Source organism: Pleurodeles waltl, chromosome 10 (assembly GCF_031143425.1).
Source record: "Pleurodeles waltl isolate 20211129_DDA chromosome 10, aPleWal1.hap1.20221129, whole genome shotgun sequence".
In the NCBI taxonomy this organism is placed as follows: Eukaryota; Metazoa; Chordata; class Amphibia; order Caudata; family Salamandridae; genus Pleurodeles; species Pleurodeles waltl.
In genome coordinates this window covers 142,487,438-142,499,947 of record NC_090449.1, presented here as the reverse complement: position 1 = coordinate 142,499,947, position 12,510 = coordinate 142,487,438, and the positions used below count along the sequence as shown (strand labels likewise).

Genomic DNA, 12,510 nt, shown 5'->3' with positions numbered 1-12,510 from the left:
CACCTTATACCAGGTCCAGCTATCCCTTATTAGTGAAATGTAGGCAGTGTTCTAGCAGCTTAGGCTGTCTAGGGGTAGGTGTAGCAGAGCTGCCAAGGCTGAACTAGGAGACATGCAAAGCTCCTGCAATACCAATATAGTTACACAGTACATATACACAATAAAAGACATCACTCAGTGTTACCAAAAATAAAGGTACTTTATTTTAGTGACACAAGGCCAAAAATATCTTAGAGACAATACTCCTTCTGGAGGTAAGTATTATACACAATATATAAACTAGTAACCAAAATCAGGTAAGTAAACAGTCATAGAATAGTGCAAACAGTAGAAAATACAATAGATTGCAATGGGCCTAGGGGCAACACAAACCATATACTAAAATAGTGAAATGTGAATGTCAAATTCCCCCCTAGGCAAGTGTAGTGTGTAGAGAGGCGCTGGGAATGTAGGAAAACACCAAAGGTAAATAAAATACCCCACCCCAGAGCCTATGAAAGCAGTAGTAAAGTACAGCAAGTTTCCTCAGAACACACTACAAGTTGTGATGAAGAATTATGCAAGAACCAAGCAACAAATGGTAGATTTCTGGACCTGTAGACCCGTGGAGAGAGGAGACCAAGTCCAGAAGTCGAAGAGGAGTCCAGGAAGAACACGAGCCCCTGCCAACCTGGAAGAAGGTGCAAAAGTGGATTCTCTGGATAGAACAAAAGTATAGAAATGCACCAAACAAGATAGCTGCGGGTTCCTGCTTGGTGCAAGAGATGTCCCACGTCGAGTTGTTGGATGCAGGCTGTTTGCGTCACTGGATTCCACCAACAAGCCTTGGTTCAAGCAAATACATGGTTTGCGTCAAAGAGGAGCTGCTCAGACTGAGGAGATAGAGGGGGCTCTCAGCACTTCAGTAAGCCCTCAGAAGACCAGGCAGCACCCACGGGAGTCCCAGAACACTGGGATAAGGAAGATGCAACGTGCGTTCGTCGTAGCACTACAGTGGAAGGCGCCACGCCGCCGGACAACTCAGGGAGCTGTGCGTCGCAGGATGGAGTGCTGAAGACCTAGGCTACGCTGTGCACGAAGAACATTTGGAAGAAGTGCACGGAAGCCCAAGGAGCTGCAGAAGACGCAGAGCACAGGTGTACAGTCGCAGCTCGGGGAGGCAAGCTCTTACCTCCACCAAATTTGGACAGCTGGACCTTTGGACAGTCTGAGTCACTTCGGTCCACCACCTGTGTTCCAGGGAGCACGCTCGTCATCAGGAAAGGAGTCCCAGAGTACCAGTTGTCGTCACAGAAGGGTGCATGCTGAAGCAGGGTAGTGACTCCACCACTCCACGGGAGATTCCTTCGGTTCTTCTGGTGCAGGGTGAAGACAGGCAGTCCTCAGAGCATGCACACCTTGAAAACTGTTGCAATTGCTGGCTGGAGCTGAAGTTGCAGGTCACAGGAGTCATCCTGGATACTTTGTTGCAGTTACTGCGGTTTCTGGAGCAGTCCGCTGTTGATCCTGCGGTCAGAAGCTGAAGCAGAGGACATAGAGGAGTCCTGGAGGAATCTTGCAAACCGAATCTGAGGAAACACCCAGAGGAGAGACCCTAAATAGCCCTGAGAGGGGGATTGGCTACCTACCCAGGTATGCACCTATCAGGAGGGGTCTCTGACATCACCTGCTGGCACTGGCCACTCAAAGGCCATTACAAATTTGGTAAGTAGAGAGAGCATAAGCACTGGAGTTCTGGTTAGTAGAACTTCAGTGACACAGTCAAGCATACTGACAACACATATAGGCCACAAACTATGAGCACTGGCGTCCTGGCTAGCAGTATCCCAGTGAGATAAGCAAAACACACAGACAAACAGGCAGAAATTGGGGGTAACATGCCAAGAAAGACTGTACTTTCCTACACCTATTGTATGCTATTTCCTGTTGCATGTAGTATCTGTTCTCCTCACCTACCACCACCTCTGGCAGTAAGCTTTAACTGCTCAGTTTTGCTGCACGTGGAGCAACAAATCACCAAAGGTAGCAACTGGCTAAAGTGTCATAGGTTGAGCACAATAGTACTGGAGGCCCTGAGACATCAGTGATAAATCATTATAGTCACTACTGATAATGTTCTGTATTCACCAACTGCTAGAAGACTCAAAGAATAGGTGTCAGGCAGAGTTACTGGTATGGGTGGCCTTAGGTGGTATTGTTGGGGAGAAACCTTTGACCATGGTGGTGCATACTTCAGTGTGCCTTGGGGATATTGTTCATGCGCTGTTGGTAACTGAGAATGTGACTGTGTTGAAGGACTATGGTGCAGGATTGTTGAATTTTCTGCTGATACTGGGGTGACGCCTAATGAAGGGATTGTGGTGTTGCTGTATTCAAGCTTCTTCTAGTTTGTGTTATGTTTTTGTTGGTGAAGAGTTCGGCTTTCATTAGGGGGCTCGATGATTCTGAATGCAGTTGGTGAACTGTATCCTTGCATTGTCTGGGACTACTGGGCAACTAGATCCATTGGCAACGATGGTGCATCTTGGTAAGCTGGAATACAACGTGCCTGATAGGTATATCATGTACAGGAGACGGTGATCCTGTTCAGCGAGTGATATGAAATAGGTGCCTGTGGTCATGTGCTGGGAGTTCCAAAGAACTTAAAAAGCGTTTGCACCTAATATTAGGGATGCCTCTGTAGAGGTGTAGCATTAATGCATTTTTGCTTTGGAGTGGACTTTAGGTGCTTCTATGTTACAAAGATCACTAGGCAAGTAGATACGTGTTTTGGGGAGCTCTACACTGGTTGGTTATGTTGGATTAGGCAGTGCATAGTGTTATGACCTCTGTTTGACATTTTATTTCTTGAGGCTTGCAAAGGCACTTTTTGTGTGTTGGCATCCTAGAGTAATTAGGCTGCACAGAGTGAGCGCATGTATGGTATCGTGATAAAGAACCTTCAGTGCTTAATGGAAATATCCCCATCTGTCTATACACATCACCAATGTGTGGGAGCAAGAAATCTGTATAGTAGCGGTTGCCTCCGCAAGGCATTCATTACCAGCAAACTTGAGGACATGAACCCAGCTTATGGCATTCAGGTAATAACCTCACGCTCATCTGCTTCAACAGTTCCTGTACTAAAGTCCCACTGCAACATCTACAATCCACAAAGGACTCTTTCAGCACCACTTTATTCAGAACCACAGCTGGTAAAAAAAAATGTGTTAACCACCTATATAACTACAGTCCTCTTCTAATTACTACCGTCGCTCTTGTTTATTCTGATCTCGTTTTCTTGTTATCTGTGTTTTTGTAACGCGCTCATGTATCTCCATAGTTCTAGTTTTGCTATATACATATTAAAATAGATAGATAGATAGATAGATAGATAGATAGATAGATAGATAGATAGATAGGACAGAAGAGTATCTGACTGCCATAATATTTTAGTGCACCTTTAGGGGGACCCTTTGTAATGGGGGAAAGGTAGATACAGAGTACCCAAAAAACACTGCCCAAAGTGAAGTACAGCCGCTCATTGTTTCTCCCAGTGGCACCCTGCCCCCCTGCCAACAGGAGGCCTGGGTGTCTGAGTGAAAAGAACGACAGCGTGACATGTGCATCACTGACAGTATCGGCACACGTCATGGAACAGAAGCAGGAGTTAATAAACATGGTTACAGAAATAAGAAAAATTAGGAAAATATCAAAGAAAAATAATGAGGCAAACTGAGTGAAAGAGTGCAAAAGGAACGAAGGAAATTAAAAGAGTACAGAAGGAAGGATAGATGGGCTTAAAACAGAACGCAAGGTGTAAAGAAGAGCAGAAGGAACAAAAGAAAAAATGGGATGAAAGAGAAGTAAAGAAAGATGAGGGGAAAGAGACAGCAGGAAAGGAAGGAAAGAAATAGAGAGGATTAAAGAAAGAATGTAGGAATGAGAAGAGAGCGGAAAGGAGACAAGAGGAACCAAGGAAGGAAGAAAAAAGATGAAAGGAAGGAAATAAACAAGGACCAAAAAACTTATTAAGCTATAGCCGAAATATGAAAAGAGAGATGGGATGATTGAAGGACAATTAAAATGACAGAAAAAGACAAAGAATAAAAAGGAAGTGTAGGAAAAAAGAAAGATAGGTGGGTATGAGTATTCCAATAAGGAAAGAAGGAGGAAAATAGTAAAAGAATGATATAATGTAAAAAGAATGGACAAAGGAAATGAAACATTGACGGGCATATCGAAGGAGTTTTGAACAATGATAGAACGTAAAGAAGGAATAAACGTTTAATAAGATGTGAATAAAGAAGTGGGAAAAGAAAGTAGAAAAGATCCGATAATGGAAAGGGAAAATGAAATAATGAATAAAGAAAAGAAGGAATGAGAGACGATGGGTAGAAAAAAACGATGATGGAAGGAAAGAATATAAGGAAAAAGGGAACTCCAGAAAGGAGAAAATAATGAAGGAAAGAAAAAAAATCATAAGAAAAAAGAGTAAAAGAACTCAGGACCACTATGAAAGTAAAATGGGAAGAAAGATGGTCAGACGTAAGGAATAGTGGAAGGAAATGTTAAAGAAATAAAGAAAGCGAGTGAAAAGAACAATTGTCTAAGTAGAAGGAAAGAGAAAAAGAAGCGGAGAGAAAAGAAAAACCATCGAAATAAGTCAGACATGAAGACGAGATAAAGAAGGAAACCAGAAAATGAAATGAGGATAAAGGAGTAAATGAAGACTGATGGAAATAATAAATGAAAGGAAACAAAGATAAAGGGAAGAATGCGGATAGAAGGAAATCCGTGCACCCTCGATGCGGGGCGTGAGAGAATTGTTTCCTTAAACCAACCTACCTCACTCGGCTCAAAAAGCTACAGTTCAAAGAGCACAAGGGCGCTCGGGATTTCTTGAGTGTGAAAGAAGCAACGATAAACTGAACTTCACACCGAAGGCGATGACTTTGCAGAAAACTTAAACCCGCCCCTGTGGGACGAGAGGCAGCGCCCTCGAGCGCCCGGAGATAGACACAAGCACCGGAAGAGCTGCAGTACTCTCGCCGTACCTCGGATTAACACGTGATCAGGATACGGTGCGCACAGAACCCCTTTGAAGGATGGCGGAAAGGTGGAGCGCCCCGGGCCTCTGCTCCGTGGTTTCTTATGCACTGTTAGTTGCTCTTGTCAATGGCGCTGGAGCGGCTAAGATCCTCGTGGTACCAGTGGACGGCAGCCATTGGGTAAATATTAAGATTCTCATGATGGAGTTGATAGCCCGAGGACACGAGTGTACGGTGCTGAGACCTTCCAATGCCATATATATAGAAGATGTATCGGACTCTTTTTATATCGAAACAGTCCAGCTGCAGGAACAGCACACCCTGAGCAGAGAACAGCTGGAGAAACACTTCCTTGAATATGTTTTCAAAACTGCATTTTCCCAAAAAACATCACAGCTCTCCATTGCTTGGGAGTTCTTCAAGGCACAGAAAGAAGCCACGAAGTCGAGCGTGATCGTTCTGCAATCAACGTTTGATAACAAGGAGCTGATGAAACGTCTCGAGGATGCTCGTTTTGATCTTGTCCTGGCGGATCCTTATTATGCAGGTGGGGTCATGTTGGCTCATTACCTTAAGATTCCAGTAGTGTTCTTCGGAAGGTGGATGCCCACTGAAGATATCCACTTTGCCACTGCGCCATCCCCTCTCTCCTATGTGCCTGTGCTAAATTCTCGAGTGACGGACAAAATGCGTTTTACTGAAAGATTCGAAAACGTATTCCTCTATAGCATGAACAGAGTTCTAAGTCATTTCTTCATTTACCCCACATATGATGAACTGTGTCATCGTTATCTGAAAACAGACTTTGGCCTTTATGACCTGTACAAAAAAGCTGATATTTACCTGATGAAGGTGGATTTTGTCTTTGAGTTCCCCAGGCCGATCATGCCCAATGCAATCTACATTGGAGGCTTCCAGTGCCGACCTCCGAAGGCTCTTCCTGCAGAGATTCAAGAATTCATGGACAGTTCTGGTGATGCTGGAGTAGTGGTCTTCTCACTAGGAACTCTTGTCAGGACTTTACCACGGGATAAAGCGAATAAAATCGCTGCAGCCTTTGCCAGGCTTCCTGAACGGGTGATCTGGCGCTACACGGGGGAGACACCACCCACTCTGGGAAATAACACCAAGACTCTGAGCTGGTTACCCCAGAATGACATCCTCAGCCATCCCAAAACAAGAGCCTTCATTGCCCATGGAGGAGAGAATGGCGTATATGAAGCCCTTTACCATGGGGTTCCTGTGATTGGCTTTCCACTTTTTGGTGATCAGTATGAGAATCTTTTGCGTTTGCAGAGTCGGGGAGCTGCCTTCCTGTTAGAGAACCTGTCAGACTTCACAGCAGACGATATTTATACTGCAGTAAGAACAGTTATCGATGAGCCAAGCTATAGAGTCAATATGCAACGCCTGTCTGCTCTACACAGAGATGTTGAGGCCCACCCAATGCAGACCGCCATCTTCTGGACAGAGTACACCATGCGACACAAGGGTGCGTCCCATCTTCAGGCAGTGGGGAATGACCTGCCCTTCTATCAGTACTACCTGCTTGACGTCATAGGATTACTGGGTGGCATTCTATTCCTTTTCTTCTTCTTAGCTCTAAAACTGCTCAGAGCAGTGGTGAAAAGAGCCTGTTCAGGGAAAATGAAAAAGAAGAGGGAGTAAGGATAATAGTCAAAACGAATGGGGAAATTTAAGGCTGTTTGTAATGCTGAAGTACTGACCAGTGGTCACTGAAGTGATTTTTAGGTCGAGCCTACGACAGCGCCTGCACTGCATGCTCTCTCGTTTGTGAGACACTATTGTTTACAACAGTGCTTGAAGACCACCAACTACTTACCATTGGTTTGCTTCAGTGCCACTCTTCTTTGCAGCCTCCTTATTGGCAAGCACAGGCCAAGCATCACTTCCGTTCCTTTCTGTGGAGCATGGACCAAGCACAGATTGATTCAAATTAATTAATGTCCATTCGCTGCTCGTGCTGTGATTGAGGTACTGTACCTTGTTCCCCCCTCCCATTCCTCCTGCTTAGTACTCCCTCCTTCCCTGCTCACCCACATCTCCCTTGTTTTGTTTGCCCCATGCCCTGCTATTGTTGCTCATTCTCTCCTTGTGTTGCTCCCCGTTTTTAAAAAATATATTGCACAGCAGCATGACCTGCTGTGCAACATGGTTTGAAAAACAGCGATAAGACGCTGGCCATGTCTTGGTGCTTGCTTTCTGACTTTAAGCCATGTTGCACAGCAGCTCCTCCTCTAGGCAAAGTCTTAAAAACATTGACAAAGCCTATAGATCTCTCATAAGTGAGAACTGTCAGCTTTGCCAATGCTTGTTGGAAAAGTGTATAATCTGTTCTACAGAGAGTAATACAGAGTTGGAGGCAAGAGATTGATGTAATAGAGATGTGATCTTCTCCATGCTATCCAGTCTTGTCTCAGGGTTTATGTTTTTTATGAACCAAAAAACTCAATCCAAATATTGGCTAAACAAATATTGTGGCATAACATAAAGCGGTTTGATGCAATGTAAGACCAACACTACCTTTGGAATTTCCTTTAAGCCCCCAATCTGAGCCAATTGCTTACTAAAATGAGTTTTTGTATTTAATATACTTTATTTCTGGTGCCTTTCTTTTCAAATAAACAAATTAAAATTCAGAGTCTCTTAAAATAGCTTTGTAATTAATGGCACTAGATGATAGCATCGAGGACTGTAAACTATGGATTAGTTAAATGATTAAATGATAAGTATAGTCACAGTAAAATAGAGCAGCAAGCGCTTATACATATATTTAATGTAATTTTGTGATTCTAAAACACTTATTGCAAACAATGAAACTGTTCATCAGTACCACCAAGTATGTAGCAATTTTAGCATAAGAAATTATTTGCATGCAGTTGTGTGGATAATTCCAGATAAATTATAATGGATAGAAACATGTAATATGTCTGTATTCTGAGAAATGGAAGATAGACCCAATCCACTCTGCGGAGCACAGCAGCAGAACTGGGCCTTGTAACTCGTTTTGGCTTATCCTTGATGGAATGTATCACCACAGCCTCCATAGCAAAGATTTCTTCCCTCGCCCTCCAAAACTTTCTGCTTCAAGTATTGCACACAATTCGACTAGTTGGCATGTGAACCCTATTCACCATTTGTATATGTGTGTGTGTACATATGTGTGTGTAGGACACGTTGATCATTATGTGTATTTCATATTAACTTTTTATTTGGAGACTGTTACCTGGAAAAAAGTAGTTTTTTTTCTGAAACAGGGAAAGCAGTTGAGAAAATATAAAAAAATGTAAAGGCCCATTTGTTTGATAATGGAAAAGTAAAGTCTGTAGAAGGAAGAACATGTTTAAGTCTTTTTCTGCAACGTACAGCTATAAGTGGGAACTCATTAGAAGCAGAATGATCAGGTTTTGTTGACCTTTGAAATAGAATGGTGAATAAACAAAGGAGAACAGTAAAGCTGGGTAGAGTGGTATCATCATATTGATGAAAATAATATTTTACAGGTACATGTACATATTTTCCTTATTTCACAGGAATGGACCAGTGAAATACTTTCAAATTCTAAGGCTGTCCCTTTGAAATATAGATATTTTTGTGCAAAAGAGCAACAAGTGAGGGAGAGAAAGCGAGTGACTGCATGCGTGTGCGTGTGTTCGTGCGTACATGTCTGTCTGTATGTCCAGTACTGAATCACCAATAGGGTTTACAGATGGCTCATAGTTAGGCCCTCTAGTTTTTTGTTATTTATTTGTTGACATTTACATCTGTTTTGTTCTGTAGAAGTTTATTCTCACTTTATGAATGAGTATCCACTTTTTGCTCTGCAAAAAAATTAAGTTGTAATTACAATACTTTCACATTTACCTAACTGTTAAACATACATTCACACTGCGATATCTGTAGAACTTTTGCAGGAACTAAGTAGTGAAATGCAGACAAACACTATACTCCCCTAAAGGCATTAGCAGTGTTCTACTACTACATATGCTGCTACTTAAACTTAGGGAACCTTAATGATTTTTTAAATTCCTAATGCTGTCTTAAAGCACAGCTTTTGGACTGCCTGCCATAAAAGGAAGGATGAAGGATCACTCAAAAGAAGATCAAATTTGTATGTTTTTCTTTTTCTAAAACTAATAATAGACAGGTAGGTTGTTTACAGTCTGCATGTTTGTGTCAAACTGAGTAAAAACAGGAAAATGGAAGTCTCAGTCATAATACTGGGCAGAAGCAGTCTTTGCTGTTCCAGTGTCAGAAGCCACAAGTCCTCAATCCTGGCTAGCGCCAGCGCTGGTATTCAGTGGAATCACAAGGTCCCAACCAGGTGTTGCTATCATTTGCATTTCATCCATTTATGTTTTGATCAGTTGTGTTGTTTCAAAGCTCCTAGTCCAGATGATCCTGCTCCTTTGCAGTGCTCACATGTAAGGGTCACCATAGCCAGTAATCTGGGTAGCCTATGCTTATTGATGGCTCTGACAAAAGCCAGAGTGTATTATAGCCTTTTAGCCCAAAGTAGTGGGCTATCTCGGTCATTAAAGGCCCGCTTCTGCGTTTAACAAGGTAGCTGAACTTTAATAGCCAGCATAGCCCAGCTACGCCACTAGAGGGCAAAATGTTCTTATAAATAAAGCAAAGGTGTCATGGAGCCTGAGGAGATTGAAATCCCCTCCGGCTCCGTGAGGCCTTTGTTCACAGCTGATGCTATGTGAAAAACATTGGAATGTTGGAGCTCTGGGCTTCTGACGGCCATTAAAAGCCTGGAGCACTCCATTGTCTTCATTGGGGCGCCCAACACTCCTGTGTTCTAATTTTTATAATGGCTTGACTTCATTCACTATTTAGGCCACACTTAAATACAGCTTTTACCTGTTTGCTGCCAATGATGCATTCTGTTCAATCTGAATATTGTGAGTGGGCTCTGGATCTGTCTTTTGTTTATCATTTGTTGGCTCTCTCATCAATCCAACTGGCTTGCTACTTATTCAGTGACTTTTCTTCTCCTGTGTTTGAACCTATCCTGGAGCACAACTTCTTTACCATCCTTTTGATTGGAAGGCTTGTAGCCTTGCACAGCTCACCCCAGGAACTAATTTATTTCATTTTTCTTTCGCTACTTAATAGGAGTGAATGTGTTTTCTTGCTCCTACTCCTTGTGCTGCTTCCATCCCTATAGTCTGTTCAGCTTTAGTAAATCTATTGGCAAAGTATTCAAAAGGGAAGACATATTTGTTTTGGCAATGCTCACTTCATTGGTGCTTGAGGCCCTTTGTTTCCAGCAAGGTTAGGACTATGCAGCTGCATAAGCCGTCCGTCAGCAGCGGCGCAGCATAAATTGAGGGGTCCCCCCTGCTAGGTACATTGAGCTCCTCCCCTTCTGGACTTAGTCAGGAGTTCTCAGGTCTGAGTACTGTGCGGAGGGGGCCCTCTGGAACTCGGGGTATCCCCGCACGACAGGGGCTGCGGCAGCCTATATTACGCCACTACCCATCAGGCGCTGGATTTAGGTTACCAGAAAACCCCATTTTACCAAAGACAAAATGCTCCATTCTCTGTCTTTTCTATTGTTTTTTGGTGTGTTAGTTCAATTAAAACAGTGACGTACAAAGGGAGTACAGCTCACTTTAATCATTAGGTTGTTAAATAAACCCCAGGGTTGCTCTACCACATCCATCACTCCTTCCTTCCTGTAGCTGAACTGGACTGAATAGTGCATGGAAGGACAGTGAGCTCTTGTAAGAAAGCAGAGCAACCCCCAATGTACTCCACCCTCTGCCTTGCTATGCAATCTTTTTGTAATAGGACAGGACACTAAACTTTCCATTCTTCCATGAGTTGTACCAATGAAAATTTTAAAATCAAACTCCAGCCATTTGAATTTTTTTTTACAAAAAATAAGTTCCTGCCTTTGGGACCATTGTGGGGCTCTACAGTTTTTAGTCTTGTGAAGTTTAAAAAGAAAGTAAGTGCTCTGGGTAGGTGCTGCACACAGACATTGTCTTGCTAACTGAATACAGTTTGACATATTCTCCTGGAATCAATATCCTGATAGATGTATTCTACCATGTGACAATGAATGGGAATGTCCTCCCTGCAAGCCTATAAAAGAAAATGTGCCGCTGTATTGTATCTTTGTGGATTTCAGTACTGCATTTGATCTAGATGATCTGGCAGTGTTGCGGCAGGAGCTCAGATGATAGGGTGCCCCTAGAATGCTTATTTTATGCATTAAATTATCTCTTGGTAATGGTAGACAAGGATGGCATGTCAGTATACTTGTCCCACTCCTCTTTAGTCTGTCCATGGCATACCTGGATCAAGAACTGAAGAAGCCACACTGATTCCCCGAAAAATTACTGGTAGAGCCCAACCAAACATATTATTATGCTGCTCTTATGGGGACCGAAAAAGAGTGGCATTTTGGGAGGGATTCCAAATCACTAATTCCAGGTCTCTGACTCCCTGTTGCAGGGAACTAAGAGGGGAAGGTAAGTCCTTATGCAAAGACTATGGGGCGAGGGGAATCGGCATTCACCTTAACATTCCCACCTTGCGGGGACCTTCCCGCTCCATCTGACAGAAAGGTTCCCTGCACAATGTATAGTCCAGGTCTACGGTATTGTGTGCCCAACTGCGAGTATTTACTATCCTGACTTTTGGATTATTTGAACCCTGCCTCAACTTAGCCCAGTATGTGCATGAAGGCCTAGACCTGTCCCTTGGTACAAACCCAGTCTGGCTATTTTGCATTCTGTGAGCAGCCAGAAACAGAGTGCATCTGTGGACAGGCAGGTAAAACATTAACAGAGATACAAAATAAGCAAGCTACTTATCCCCCTTGTGACAGACTGGACTTATAGCATATTTTGCTTTCTGAGTGCATCTTTTAACTGGTTGATTGAACACCATCGGCCTGTCTATTATTATTAAACGATAATGTTAAGCCGTAAACTTCAAAGCTGCACTTACATATTTGTAGAACTCTTTTGGCGCTGCCATTTAGAGAGCAGACCTTTCCGAAAGGCTTGTCAGAAGGCCCAGATGTCCATTTTTGATGACCAATCTGAGGCTAGGATTTGAAAGTAGAAATATTTTGCCGAATGTCTGAGGCCGCAGTATACCTCCCACCCACCTGTGGACACAAAGCACTTCTGTCCAAGACAGAGTGAGACACACAAAAAGCTACCACGCTAACACCTCACACCACCTGCCATGCAGACAGAAAAACCCTCTACCTCTCTGAGGTGATGCTACAGAGGCAGGCTGGACAATAGGAACATATCCACAATACTTTGTCTCCAAAAAGGCCGATAAGAATGTGGAATAGTCTGCAACTGCTCATCAGGCAAAACCTCACACGTATTTGACTTTTCCCCTATTCTCTTGGTCTTTCATGAGTTCAGACTGGAGGAATATCTTATATATAGTCTCGCAGTCAGAGTATATTTCTCACCAGGAC

General features: G+C 43.1%; 1 pseudogene; it reads left to right on the top strand.

Moving 5' to 3' along the window:
- Positions 1–4,974: 4,974 nt before the first annotated feature.
- Positions 4,975–8,491, top strand: LOC138261248 (UDP-glucuronosyltransferase 2C1 pseudogene; annotated as a pseudogene).
- Positions 8,492–12,510: the final 4,019 nt, after the last annotated feature.